Source organism: Octopus sinensis, linkage group LG2 (assembly GCF_006345805.1).
Source record: "Octopus sinensis linkage group LG2, ASM634580v1, whole genome shotgun sequence".
Taxonomy (NCBI): domain Eukaryota; kingdom Metazoa; phylum Mollusca; class Cephalopoda; order Octopoda; family Octopodidae; genus Octopus; species Octopus sinensis.
The window spans coordinates 131,716,002-131,730,732 of record NC_042998.1 but is presented as its reverse complement, the minus strand read 5'-3'; the positions used below and the strand labels follow the sequence as shown (position 1 = coordinate 131,730,732).

General features: G+C 53.3%; 1 non-coding gene and 1 pseudogene across 1 annotated transcript; both read right to left on the bottom strand.

Moving 5' to 3' along the window:
• Positions 1 to 7,405, bottom strand: part of LOC115208868 — a 9,830-nt pseudogene extending 2,425 nt beyond the window's left edge.
• Positions 7,406 to 7,891: 486 nt separating this feature from the next.
• Positions 7,892 to 8,050, bottom strand: LOC115208785. The gene has a single exon (XR_003881240.1). It is a non-coding gene; the product is annotated as a 5.8S ribosomal RNA (ribosomal RNA).
• Positions 8,051 to 14,731: the final 6,681 nt, after the last annotated feature.

Below are 14,731 nucleotides of genomic sequence, written 5' to 3'. Positions count from 1 at the left end.
CAGCTCCGTTTGGAGGAGCGGTACCAAGGGCCGGTACTTCCTCACCTTCTCGCTCGCAGCGTCCCTCAGCGCCGCACCTTGCTCGTATCTGACAGTTACGTCCACAACTACTACTTCGCTCGAATCGCGGAACACTAAGTCGGGAATGTACCTGGACTCCGCTATTCGGTAGACCGGCTCCCAGCCGGTAGTCCAGCCGTACCGTTCTGCCTCTCTCGCCACCAGCCGACATAGTCGATTGTGCCTGGCCAGCCTCTGCGTTTTGAGCCGTGAGCACTGACCGCTGATGTGGGAGATCGTTTCAGACGCGCTCCTGCACTTCCTACAGGTGTTGTCGCCCCGGCCTCCCCGTGTGAGGCATTCGCGGGTGGGAAACGTGTTGGACCGCATCTTGAGTAACCCCAAGTAGCACTCCTCAGATATCCCTCCCGGGCGCGTCATCCAGCTGTTTCCGATCGGGTCCGATCTGAAGGCAGCGGCACACACCCCCTGGACGGGCTGCGACTCCCACCTCTTGGCGTGGATGAGGCGGAGGTCGGGGGCGTATGGGTTGCCATCGTTTCGAACTGGTGGAAGATCGAACAGCGCGGCTAGCTCTTCGTTACGGTGGGCGAGGTCTGCAGCCCGAGCTAGTTTTTGAACGGCATCGTATCCGGAGTTCAGTAAACGCTGATTCATACGAATCGCGTTTTTCGGGACAGCGCGTGTTAGCTGACAGAGGCTGAGGCCCCCGTCCCGTCTCGCGCAATATAGGAAACTCATTGATGTGCACTCGGGAAGGTGGAGCATCCTACGCGCCCCGCTCCTGATCATTGTGTCTATGCTATCTAATGTAACTCTAGAGGGCAGCGCCTGCGTGAGTCCGTACAGTAGGCTCGGCAGGTAGTACTGCTGCAACAACAGGAACTTCTGCCGGGGCTTTAGCGCGGCCCGGCATAGTTCGTCTAAGCATCGCGAAACTGATTCGATCGACGTATCCCTATTCTTCGTCGACCAAGGACGAACTCTTAATCCAAGGTACGACGTGCTATCGTCCGGTTCGATTACGGGCAGAGGACAACCGCCGAGTTTCGGGGGCGGTGTCACGTTAACTAGGAACGACTTTCCCCAGTTCCTAATGGAAAACCACGCGCATTTTGACGTATTGATTGCGAGTCCTACCGCGTGGTAGAACTCCGAGCACCGATCTAGAAGGCTCTGTAGACCCCGGCTGGTGCCGGAGACTAGCACTAGGTCATCTGCATAAGCGAGGCTCGCCACGACTGCACCTCCGACCAGGACGCCCGAACTTTCGGGCAGGGCGTCCATTAGCGGGTCGGTTGCGATGTTAAAAAGGAGCGGCGAAAGGGGATCCCCTTGTCGGACGCCTCTCCTAATTGCAATTGGTGCGCTGCTCACGGGCCCAATCGTGAATGTGGTGGAGCAGCCCTCATAGAGCTGTCCCACCAGTCGTATCAAGTGGCTATGATAGCCAAGCCTTCTCATGCCCGCATAAATGAGGGAATGCGAAACCGTGTCGAAGGCTTTTGCGAGGTCTATAAAGGCTATTTCTAGCCCCGGGATCTTGGGTCGTGCGTGCGTTGCACCACGGGCGTGGTCCAGTAGTCGGCGGAGGAGAAAGTTATTCTCGCCGCATCCGTCGGCTTTAATGAACCCGCGCTGGGCGGGGTGGAGGGGCATAGCCTGAAGCATCCTGGCGGCGAGCACCTTAGTGTACAGGCGGTACACCGCGAGGTGAGGGGCCGCCAGTTGGCTAGGTCAGTCGGGGATCCTGCCTTCTTACGAAGGAGGATAGACCTGCCACGCAACAGGATCCTCGGAACGCGTCCCGTTAGCAGGAGGCAATTAAACATGTTGGCGAGGACTGCGGGGTCGACCGCCCTGACTTCGCGAGGTGTCAGGCCATCGGGGCCGGCGGCTGAGGCCGGATCCAGGCGTCAGCGGGCGCTCTTGATCTCCTCCAGGGTGAATGGACACAAGATTGAAAAGTTGTCCACCTCGGAGGAGGCCGGATAGGCGCCTAGGTCGACCTCTGGCCCCGGGCGGGATAGCCTGTCCCGGTAGAGCGCTTCAACTTCGCCCATCGGGACGGGGCACTCGCCCCCTAGGTCCTCTCCTAGTATCGTTGCCATAAGCTTCCTTCTGTTGAGTGCGAATAGTCGCTGGTATCGCGCGTATTGTTGCGTTTTTGCGCGTCTGTTTGACTTGTTAGGCCCGAAGCCGAATCTAAGATTCAATAGCCCTGCCTTGGCACCAGGGGTGGACTTCCTCGTCCTTTCACGGGCACCCACACGGCGCGATGCCATGTGGCCCACCCAGCTCTCGACACGTTCCTCGAACTCGTTCCAGCTCGACTCTGAGCAGTCATCGCTGAGTGTCAGAAGGCTCTCAGCGAAAGACGATGCCCATGCAGAGTGACCCGGCGATGCAGCTCCGCTGAACGGCGCCTGCCAGTCTGAGCTGGCGGGCTGTGCCGGTGCCGTTCTCCTCATAGTAGACATATCACGCGCGACAGCGGGGACCTGAGGGACTTTCAGGCGATCTTTACGCAGATAGCGACGTTTGTCACTAATCTGTTTTGCCGTTTTATCCGGAAGCCAAGGGGCTATTCCCACGTTGACTTGCTTACAACCCGCTTCAAGTAGCTCTTTCTCTTTTGCTAGGAGGATTTCGGTCTCCTCCTCCGTCCAACACCCTCGCTGCGCTCTACCAGTGGTGCGTGCGATTCGGGCGCGCTGTTCTCTTTTGCGCTCTAGGTCTTTCACATGACTGGCAATCCTGTGCCTGTTCGCCTGCACTGGATGTTTGTGCCTAAGATGTTGTGACAGCCCGGAGGCTGTCCTGTAGGCCTGACTACACCAGTCGCAACTGTGCGGAAGCTGGTGCGTAACTAATGCCGTTGGGGCCGTGGTCCCCTTACACTTTGCCGCGTGACATCTTACTGAGTGAAGGTGGCCGCTCTCGAGGCCGCAGCGACTGCATCTGAAAACAGGCTTCGTATCGTGCCTGTTGAGAACGTGGAGCCCCCATTCGAAGGGGCCCGAGAAGTGTCGGGGGCAGAGTGGGCACACAATAGAAATCGACGCGCATGGAATCTCCACAGCGAACGCATCGGCCGGCGGTTGGCGGGTCGTTTCGCCATCACCAGCCTCCCCCGCGTGCGGTCCGTCCTCATTTGGGCGAGGGGGAACGGACGTGGGGAGGCCGGCGAGAGCGTCATGATCCGCCGCGAGGTCCGGCGGGAGTTGTTCACCACGGAGAACCAACGTATAGGATGCGCATTCGAGGACAAAGCGTCCCGGTCTATCCCTGGAAACAGTAAGCGACCTAATGCCGCTTCTAAGTGACAAATTCTGAGGGTCTACCTGAATTCGCCGAGGAGGGCGAGACCCTGTGCCCTCCTCAGGAGGAAGTAGCTGTTCGCTGCGCCGTGGTCTAATCCACATCGCAGCAGTTCCTGAGGCCCTTCCTGAGACCTCGAGGCCGCTAGTATATCGGCTCCTAGCATCCGTATGAGACTTTACATTTTGTTCTGGCATCTGAAGGTTTCGACAGTTCCTCCGTGAACCCGAGCCGATTTCGGGCAGTTTGCCAGTGCACCCCAACCCCCAAAACGCGCAGGGGCCGCCCCTTGGAGTGCTGACGCTCATCCAGCTACTGAGCCATCCAGCGGAGTCCATACATGAGAAACGAGACCGAGCACAGCGATCCACCGACGAGTCGCAAGTGGGAGCGTCGCCCCCGGCGTCCGAATACCCAGCGTGGGCACCGAAACACGGACCAGCACCGGACGCGCGGTCGCGACCAGGGTTGGCCAGGCGCACAGGAGAAGGGGGACCGGGGTCCCCGCCTTCGTACCGCCCCAGTTTCAACGGAGTCTCCCACCCGTAAAGGTTCTGCTAGGGAGGTCGGGCCGCTTTTGTTAGTCCTGTGCGATGCGACCAATTCGGTGTGGTTGAACCTACCAGTGCGCAAGGCACCGCCGACGTAGCTCACATCACGGACGTAAGCTCTCCTGCCGCGACAAGAGAGTCATAGTTACTCCCGCCGTTTACCCGCGCTTGGTTGAATTTCTTCACTTTGACATTCAGAGCCCTGGGCAGAAATCACATCGCGTCTGTGCGGCTCGGCCGGCTACGCGATGCTCTGTTTTAATTAGACAGTCGGATTCCCCCGGTCCGTACCAGTTCCGAGTCGACCGTCCGCCGCCGGCCGAACGCCTGCCGCGCGTCGCGGTGCGCGACGACGACGACCGCGACCCCTTGCGGAGCCGAGCCGCGCGCGCACACCGACGCGACGGCGAGCCCGAAGCCGTGTCGCTCCACGGCGTCCCGGGTGTGGAGCCGTTTTGTTCGCGCCCACTACGCCCCGGGCGCCCCGTATGAAACCGAGCCGCCGCAACGAAAGACGGCCCGCGCACGCGCCGGGAGGCGCGGTACGCCGACGCACGAGAAGGCCGCGCGCGCGGATCCGACAACCGCGACGACGTCCCGGCCGCGCGCGCGCGCTTTCCGGACCGGGAGGTCCGTAGGCGGCGGCACGCAGCGACGGAACGCAGCGCAGCGGAAGGAAAGAACGCGCGCGTAGAAGCCGACCCGCGTTGACCGAAGGCGCGACCGCGCACCGGCGCGTGGCGGGTTTTTACCCGCCGACGCTGCGACGACCGCCGGAAAAAATGGGGCGCACCGGGATGCCGAGTCCGACGCCAACGCTACAGCCCCGTACCGGTCCGCCGCTTCGCGTGAAGACGTGTTCCGGCGCCCGGCGGCGCGACGCCGAGCGAACGGCGACGCGGCCGCGCGGGAGCGAGGCGACACACACGGCCCGACCGACCCGGTCCTCGGAGCCAATCCTTCTTCCGAAGGTACGGATCCATTTTGCCGACTTCCCTTACCTACATTGGCGCTATCGTCGAGAGGCTGTACACCTTGGAGACCTGCTGCGGATGGTGGGTACGGACCGACTCGAGAGCTGCGATTCGTTACGGACCCGGATTTTCCAGGGCCGCCGAGAGCGCACCGGACGCCGCCCGAGACGCGGCGCTCTACAGGTACCATATCCGTATCTCCGGACGAGCCGATTCCACGGACGCGGTCCTTTACGAAGAAGAGAGAACTCTTCCCGGGGCTCCCGGCAACGTCTCCGGGCTCGCTTGCGTTGCCGCTGCTTCGCCCGGCCGCCGGCTTCGACGACGGACGCGCTGCTAGGAAGAGCACGCCGCGTTCCCGCCGACGGACGGGCACTCTCCGAGTTCGGGTTCGGGAATATTAACCCGATTCCCTTTCGATGCGAGGCCGGCCGCGTAAATCGATATCGAACCGCGAGAGTTCTTCTTCTTTCTAAACGACGGATCCGGCGCCTTTCGTGGAAGCTTTCGCCCGCTTCTTAGGACCGACTGACCCATGCTCGACCGCCGTTGGCACGGAACCCTTCTCCACTTCGGTCTTCGAAGGTCTCGTTCGAATATTTGCTACTACCACCGAGATCTGCACCCGCGGTCGGCTTCACCCGGGCTCGCGCCCGCGGCTTCCATGCACGCCGCGGCGCCCTCCTACTCGACCGGGCATCGGAAAGTCGCCTCGCCGGCGATCGCGCAACCTGTCGCCCGGCCGATCCGGCATCGGTCGCTCGCTCCAGCGCCATCCATTTTCGGGGCCGGTCGATTCGGCAGGTAAGTTGTTACACACTCCTGAGCGGATTCCGACTTCCGTGGCCACCGTCCTGCTGTCTATATCGACCGACACCCTTTCGGGGATCTAATGGGCGAAGCGTAGGGCACCTTAGCCGGACGTTCGGTTCATCCCACATCACCAGTTCTGCTTACCAAAAGTGGCCCACTTGGCACCGTGCATTCGTCGTCGCATAACGGCGGCCGCCTCCGATCGGGAGAGGAGCGGCCCGTTCGCCGTTCCGAGTTCGAGAGTAGATCGAGGCCGTCAACGTCCCCGGGGCCTCCAGTCGTTCGCTTTACCGGACGGAATTGCGTGTCGTTCTCCGCTGGCGCCAGCTATCCTGAGGGAAACTTCGGAGGGAACCAGCTACTAGACGGCTCGATTGGTCTTTCGCCCCTACACCCGGTTCCGACGATCGATTTGCACGTCAGAGGCGCTTCGGACTTCCACCAGAGTTTCCTCTGGCTTCGTCCCGACCGGGCGTGGATCGCTATCTTTCGGGTCCCCGGCCGCCTGCTACACCTGAGTCGGAGCGGGAACGCCGGAGGACGCGAACGTCGCGGCGAACGCGCGGACCCGACCCGGGAACGATGCTTCGAAGCGCCGTCCCGCCGGAGCGAGACGGCGACACGTGTCACGTTCTCGCTTTCGCTGTGCCGTCGGAGTTCGCGAAGTGAAAGGCTCCAACGACTCGCAGTCGACTGGGACTCCTCGGTCCGTGTTTCAAGACGGGTCGGGTAGGTTGCCGATGCTCGTCGCTGACCGGCGGCAGCGGGCGGCTTTTCGGGCGGAAGGTGTCCCGCGACCGCAACGCGCGTCGCCCCCCTTGCGAGGGTTTCCGCGCGTGTCGCGGCGCGCGGGCGGGCGCCCGCGTCGCTCGCGACCTCCGCGAAGAGGACACGCGCGACTCGCTGCGTCGTTCGTGCTAAGGGCGAGGTGCGTTTGCCCGTCTCCGTCGGTTAGCCGTGCCTGCGCTTTACGTGGCGCGACGGGCCCGGTCGAGAAGAGCGCGCGTGGATCCCACCGACCGCCGCTTGCGCGGCGGCGACGGGGCTCTCGTCTGCGACCTGCGGACGCCGCGCGCCTACCGGCCCGACGGGAAAAAGGGTCGCGACGACGGATCGGAGGGGAAGTGCGTCCGATGCCGGCGCCCCGGGAATCGAACGCCGACGAGGCGGCAGACGACCGCCCGCGGAACGACGAGCGGCCGCCACCGGCGCGTTCGTCGACGACGACGGCGCCTCGGCGTGAAGCAGCGGACTGAGTCCCCTCGCGATCGCGGTGAGCGGTCCTACCCGTTTACCCCTGGGCGGGTTTCACGGTCTCTTGAACTCTCTCTCCAAAGTTCTTTTCAACTTTCCCTCGCGGTACTTGTCGGCTATCGGACTCGTCCCCGTATTTAGCCTTGGATGGAGCTTACCACCCGCTTTGGGCTGCGTTCCCAAGCAACCCGACTCTCGGGCCGATGAACACCGCCGATCGCCGCCGGCTCCGAATGGGCCTGGCACCCCGCTCTGGGCAGCCCCGATCGAGGGGACTCCGAACCTAGCCGGGCGAAACGATCGACCGTGTACGACCCTTGCGCCACAGCTCTCGACGACCGGCGCGGCCGACGATGATTCGTCGTTGGGCTTCTCCCGGTACTCGCCGTTACTTAGGAATCCCGGTTGGTTCTTTTCTCCGCTTAGCGATATGCTTAAGTTCGGCGGGTAATCGCGTCCGAGTCGAGGGCAGCGTGAATAAAAAAAAGGAGACGCTGCAAAAGAGACGGCTGCTGCAGCTGCTTGCTACTACTACCGGCGCGCACCACCACCGCTGTCGATCGGCACGAACGCTCGCACGAAAGAGATATTCCCACAGAGCGAACGCCGAAAGACGAGACGGCGGCGGCTGCGGCGGCAGCGACGGAGGGCGGCGGTCGCTCGGAGAGGAACGCAGAGGAAGACGCGGACGCGACGAGGGGCCTCGCCGTGTCGTCGTTGTCGTTCCTGCTACTGATCCCTTACTCCTCTGCTTCCGCACTTCGGCGGGCTCCCTCCTCCGCAACAGCGCTTCGCAACGATGACGGTCTGCCATTACGGGAGACGGACGATCGAGCGGCGGCGGTTCGCGCGCGCGAGATATAGTGCGGGCCTCGCGGCGAGCGCCGCCCTTTCTTGCGACTCCCGACTCCCCGCCGCAGCCAACGGCCGCGGCGGACTGCGTTTTCGTGTCTTGACCGCCTCTCGACCGGACGGGGCCCCGGGACGATAGGATCCCGGGGCCGCAATGTGCGTTCGAGGTGTCGATGTTCACTGAGTCCTGCAATTCGCATCAGTTCACGCGGATAGCCGCGCTCTTCATCGACGGACGAGCCGAGTGATCCCCCGTCCAGGGTTTCGGTATATTTGCTACTACTACGCGCTAGACGTACGGAAAGAAAAAAAAAAAAAAAAAGGAAAGCGGCAGCGGCCCCCGACAGGAGGCCGGCGCCGCGCGGCGGAAAAAATAAAATGAGATTCGAAGGCGTCGACAGCGGAACGAAGCGCGCCACTGCCGACGCCAACGGCGAGGTAGGAAGGAAGAGAGAAATGGTCATGGAGCTCGCAAAGCGTGCAAGCCCCGTCGTCCGAGCGCCATGAGGGCGGGCCGACGCCGGCAGGGTGGCTGCGCGGCCGGCAGCAGAGAGTCGCGGCGTGTGACGGCGGGCTGCCGCGACGGCTACTGCTGCGCTGTTAGAGGGCCGAATCAAGAGCATTCGGTGGTACTCGGGCGAGGGGGCCCGGCCGCGACTTTCGGCTCGGCAAGTCTCGCGAAGAGACTGCGCGCTAGGAGGCGAGGAAAAAAAAGACGGCCGCGCGTTACGGTGGTCATCGGAAGGCGCCGGGCGGCGCCCACGGCCTAGGCCGAATCGCGCGGTCGGCGAGGCAGGAAGGAAGAGAGAAATGGTCATGGAGCTCGCAAAGCGTGCAAGCCCCGTCGTCCGAGCGCCATGAGGGCGGGCCGACGCCGGCAGGGTGGTTGCGCGGTCGGCAGCAGAGAGTCGCGGCGTGTGACGGCGGGCTGCCGCGACTGCTACCGCTGCGCTGTTAGAGGGCCGAATCAAGAGCATTCGGTGGTACTCGGGCGAGGGGGCCCGGCCGCGACTTTCGGCTCGGCAAGTCTCGCGAAGAGACTGCGCGCTAGGAGGCGAGGAAAAAAAAGACGGCCGCGCGTTACGGTGGTCATCGGAAGGCGCCGGGCGGCGCCCACGGCCTAGGCCGAATCGCGCGGTCGGCGAGGCAGGAATGAAGAGAGGTTTCCTCTGACGAAGTAATACTGTAATGATTAGGAAAGTTTAAAGGCAAATCCGACCACAGAGGTTTCTGAAATCAAAGCGTAAAAAAAAATCAGAACGCGTACTGCAAGTCATGTTGTCCAACAGTCTAGCGTGTCTGCAAGTCTAGTTCTACACCACATTTATCATTAGTCTAGCGCATTCCATCACAGTGATTAGAACTGGAAGCACTCCGTCGGTTACGACCACGAGGGTTCCGGTTGATTCGATCAACGGAACAGCCTGCTCGTGAAATTAACGTGTAAGTGGCTGAGCACTCCACAGACACGTGTACCCTTAACGTAGTTCTCGGGGTTATTCAGCGTGGCACTGAGAGTGACAAGGCCGGCCCTTCGAAATACAGGTACACTAGAAACAGGAAGTAAGAGTGAGAGAAAGTTGTGGTGAAAGAGTACAGCAGGGATCACCACCATCCATTGCCGGAGCCTCGTGGAGCTTTAGGTGTTTTTGCTCAATAAACACTCACAACGCCCGGTCTGAGAATCGAAACCGCGATCCTACAACCGCGAGTCCGCTGCCCTAACCACTGGGCTATTGCGCCTCCACGATTAGAACTAAACAGGCTATTGATGTTGTTTCTGCTTTTCTATGTATTTCACTTATTGGCCTGCGCTGAGCAGGGGGGATATGCTGTACATGTATGTATATTAGTGTTCAGAGATGATCTTCCTGGTAATAGCATGGGACGGAAGACGAATGGAATTTTCTACGCCAACAAATTGTTACCTTAAAGTGTTTAGCTGGACTTTTGATTTGATTTTTCTTTCGTTTTGCTATTTTTGTTTTAACATTCTTCTATTCCTTTATTTATTTATTTTTTTTTCATGTTTCAGTCATTTAACTGCGGCTATACTGGAACACCGCCTTTAGACGAGTAAATCGATCCCAGGACTTATTCTTTGTAAGCCTAGTACTTATTTTATCGGACTCTTTTGCCGAACCGCTAAGTTACAGGACGTAAACACACCAGCATCGGTTGTCAAGTGATACTGGGGATGGAGTGACAAATGCACACACAAACATACCTACCTACCTACCTACCTACCTACCTACCTACCTACCTACAAACATACATACATACATACATACATACATACATACGTACATACATACATATATAAGCATATACACGACGGACTTCTTTCAGTTTCCGTCTATTAAATCCACTCACAAGACTTTGCTCGACCTGAGGCTATAGTTGAAGACACTTTCCCAAGGTTCCACGAAGTGGGATTGAACCTGGAACGAAGTGGTTGGTAAGCTAAACGCAGACGTGGCTATGTGGTTCCGGCTCCAGTGTCTTCTACTATAGCCTTGGGTCGACCATAGCGTTGTGAGTGGATTTGGTAGATGGGAATTAAAATAAGTCCGTCCTATATACATATATATGTATATATTTACGTGTATGTGCTTCCTTGGTGTCTGTGTTTGTCCCCCACTATCGCTTGATAATTGATGTTGGTGTGTTTACGTCCCCATAAATTAGCGGTTCGGCTAAACAGACCGATACCATAAGTACCAGGCTTACAAAGAATAAGTTCTGGGGGTCGACTTCTTTGACTAAAACCCTTTAAGGCGGTGCTCCAGCATGCCGCTGTCAAATAATTGAAACAAGTAAAAGAATAAAAAAAAGAATAAGAGTATATGGATACCTATTTCTTTACCACCCACAAGGGGCTAAACACAGAGAGGACAAACAAGGACTGACAAACGGATTAAGTCGATTATATCGTCCCCAGTGCGTAACTGGTGCTTAATTTATCGACCCTGAAAGGATGAAAGGCAAAGTCGACCTCGCCGGAATTTGAACTCAGAACGTAACGGCAGACGAAATACCTATTTCTGTACTACCCACGACGCGTTAAACATAGAGAGGACAAACAAGAACAGACATACGGATTAAGTCGATTACATCGACCCCAGTGCGTAACTGGTACTTAATTTATCGACCCTGAAAGGATGAAAGGCAAAGTCGACCTCGGCGGAATTTGAACTCAGAAGGTAATGGCAGACGAAATACCGCTGAGCATTTCGCCTGGCGTGCTAACGTTTCTGCCAGCTCGCCGCCTTGTAAGAGTTTATGGATACCGTGTATGTTCAGTGTGTGATGAAAGAAAGCACACATTTTTGTATTCCTGTTGTGTTGCTCCGTTATTTATTTTAGAGCTTTAACTGTATTTATTTAGATCTGTAAGTGGATTATAATTTAGTGCTGTAACTTACACACACACATGTACACGCACATACATACATACATACATACATACATACATACATACATACATACATACATACATACATACATACATACATACATACGTACATAATGATTTGGGACAGAGAAGCGAAACTGTACAGTTGAGGAAATTAGCTGCCCAGCGGATATTAGCATAAAGCTGAAGATCTATAAAAAAAGAGAACACCTATGCTAAGCTATTGAGAAATCTGCAGTTACTCTATCCAGATTACGTGTTCAGGTTTACATCTGTAATTATTGGAGCCCCTGGGATATGTAACACACTGCCTAAATACCAATCTTCACAAATTAGATTTTTTCAAAACCAGGAAGGAGAAAGCTAATTCGAAGCCCACAGATCCAAACCATCACTGGAATTGTAAAACTCTGTAAAACTTCCCAGAAGTTAATCATTTTAAATATATACGAGCATATATAGATATGCAACTCTAGATATGTATGAGAATACATATATAAAACAAAGCATACTCATGTGCATGTATACATACATACATACATACATACATACATACATACATACATACATACATACATACATACATACATACATACGTACAAACGTACATACAGTCAGACATACATGCATACATAAACTGTTGTTGATGTTGAATTTCCAATAAAGGTGCCTTGGGACTAGGTAAGAAATTGGTTCTTTCTCTATGGCCAAGAAATTTTAAAATAAAACTGAATAATGACATACATACATACATACATACATACATACATACATACATACATACATACATACATACATACATACATACATACATACATATAGTATGTCATGCTTCTGCGAAAGACATCACACATTTGATTAGCAGCTGCTCAAAAATTATCATCAAGGTATTAGCTCCCTATGTGACATGACGTTGTCACAGAAGCAATATATAATGTCATTTAGCAAAAAGACTACCCTGGAGTAAATATAGAGAATCCTCCTGTTATAGCATACGCACACATGCACCAGCACAAAGAATACTGGAAGAGCATTCCCATCAAAACCTCTGTCTGTCAAGGGTAAATATAACAGACCAAATATTGTTATTTGGGACAGTAAAAAAACGGTTTGTACTGTTATAGAGGTCAGTTGTTCTGGTTGTGTGAATATCTTTCAAAATCAAAGAGAAAGAAGATTGCTATGGACAATTGCTTCGAAACCACCAGCGTATATATACAGATTATAAATTCACATTTATATCAATAATTATTGGTGTACTTGGTTTTCTGAGTATATGTCTAAGTGACAATCTGGTTAAGGTAGGGTTTTCAGAAACACAAAAATTAACCAGCTCGCACATTTCAAATGCATTATGTAAGTGGAGCAGTAAAAATATGCAAGATTTTTCTCAAGCTTAGAATATGACTTTTTTGTTGTTATTTATATTCTAGTGATGGAGCTTTGCATCTTTGTTAGAAACCAACCCCTTCATCAAGAGATGAATTCATATAATTAAAAACAGAAAAGAACATATATATATACATATGCGTATTGCTAGAAATGAGGAGTAAATAGACAGCCGACAACTGATGAAGGGTCCTTTCTCTGTCTTAACTTGTTCTGTTTCCCATTTTTTCTCGTTGTTTACGCATTTAACTCATTTCCCCCTCGTTTGTGTACGTATTTCATGTTATTTGCACAGTTGATGACGACCTGTCCCCATATATGCATGTATATGTATATATTCACATATGTTGGTGAAAATGGAGACTTTATAGATCCAGTCATTTAAATAAAAGCGAGAGAGAATGAGAGAGACAGAGAGAAAGAGAGAGATACAGAATGGGAGAGGAGAGGGAGAGAAAGAGAAAGAAAGAGGGAGAAGAAAAGAGAGAAAGAAAAGGAGAAACTTGAGAAGAAAAAGAAAACTTGAAGCTTTTAGTTTCCAGTAAATAATCCGCCATTCTTTTCTCTTGTCTTCTATTTTTTAGACTTTCACACTTTCAGAATGTCATTGCCAAATGATATAGTCTTGTATCCTAGCCTATCTTAGGAGGCCAATCAACTTGAGTGATTTCTTAGCTCGGAACTTATTGCGTATTAGACAAAGGGCAACAACGTATGACCTCACCATCTTGAATGTAGCGGATGACACAGAATAGAAAGTCTTCTGCAGGAGAGGTAAGACTTTTCTACAAATAAAAGATGAAAGTATTATCTCAAGAAAATGACAAGAATCGTGAAAACACATGCTGAAACACACACACACACACACACAAACGCAGGCACGCAGGTACGCAAGCACGCATATAATACATACATAGACTCACACATACACACACATACGCATATATATTATGAGAGCTCATGTGTGAGAGAAAGAGGGAAAGAGAGAGAGGGAGGGAGGGAGGGAGAGAGATGAAGAGAGTGAGAGAGAAAGAGAGAGAGAGAGAGAGGGAGAGAGGAGAGAGAGAGGAGAGAGAGAGAGAGAGAGAGAGAGAGAGAGAGAGAGAGAGAGAGAATTTGTGCTTTTATCATTAATAGAAATGCAACATAGAGCGGGGGACTGGCAGAATTGATAGCGAGTCGGACAAAATACCTTGCGATATTACTTTCAACTCTTTTCACTCCGCGCTCAAATCGTTGAGGTCGACTTTGAGTTTTATCCTCTCAGAGGCCGCCAGAAACAAAAGTACCAATTAAATGTAGCAGACGATGTTAATGATTAATTCTCACCCGCAAAATTTCTGTTCTTGTGTCTGAATTAGAAACAATTATTAAATGCACAATTAAAAGGGTCGTGGGTTTTAGAATCATTAGAAGATGGGGTAAAATGCGTTGCAGTATTTTCTTCCCGCTTTCAATCTTTGATTTGAAATCCCAATGAGGTCAAAATTTCCAGGGTCGATAAAATTCCGTATCATTCAATTAGTGGGGACGACACCATCGACGTTTCCTTTCGCACCAAATTTCTGTTCTACTTCTAAATGTTAGAAACGCCTTTTGGTAACACAACTGTTATCTAGTTGTAAGCGTGGTATTTAAAAAACATTTTTATAGGACTTTTCACTTCTCCGTGTTATCCCCTTATATTTTGTGAAGTAACTTAAAAAACATCATTAACTTACCTGCGTTACATCCTCGATCTTGCTTTCTGATAAAAAAAAAGCTCACAAAAATATTGCTATGTTAATGATAAGGGTACCTGTGGCTTTATATTTGAGTTAATTTATCGCTAAGGTCAAGGTTTTCATTTTTTCTCTTCATTAGAAATCAGGAACAGGTCCTAGTTTGTTGAACCTGAGAACTTTATTCACAAAAGTAAATTTTAAAAGACTCAAGAAAAGATTGAAAAAAAACCCCAATAAAACAAATGAAGGATAAGAACTAGAGAAATGTCAGACTTCTATCTATCTATCTATCTATCTATCTATCTATCTATCTATCTATCTATCTATCTATCTATCTGCCTGTCTGTCTATCTGTCTGTCTGTCTGTCTGCCTGCATACGAAAATTAGTTCTCTATAATATACAGCAATAAAGTGTA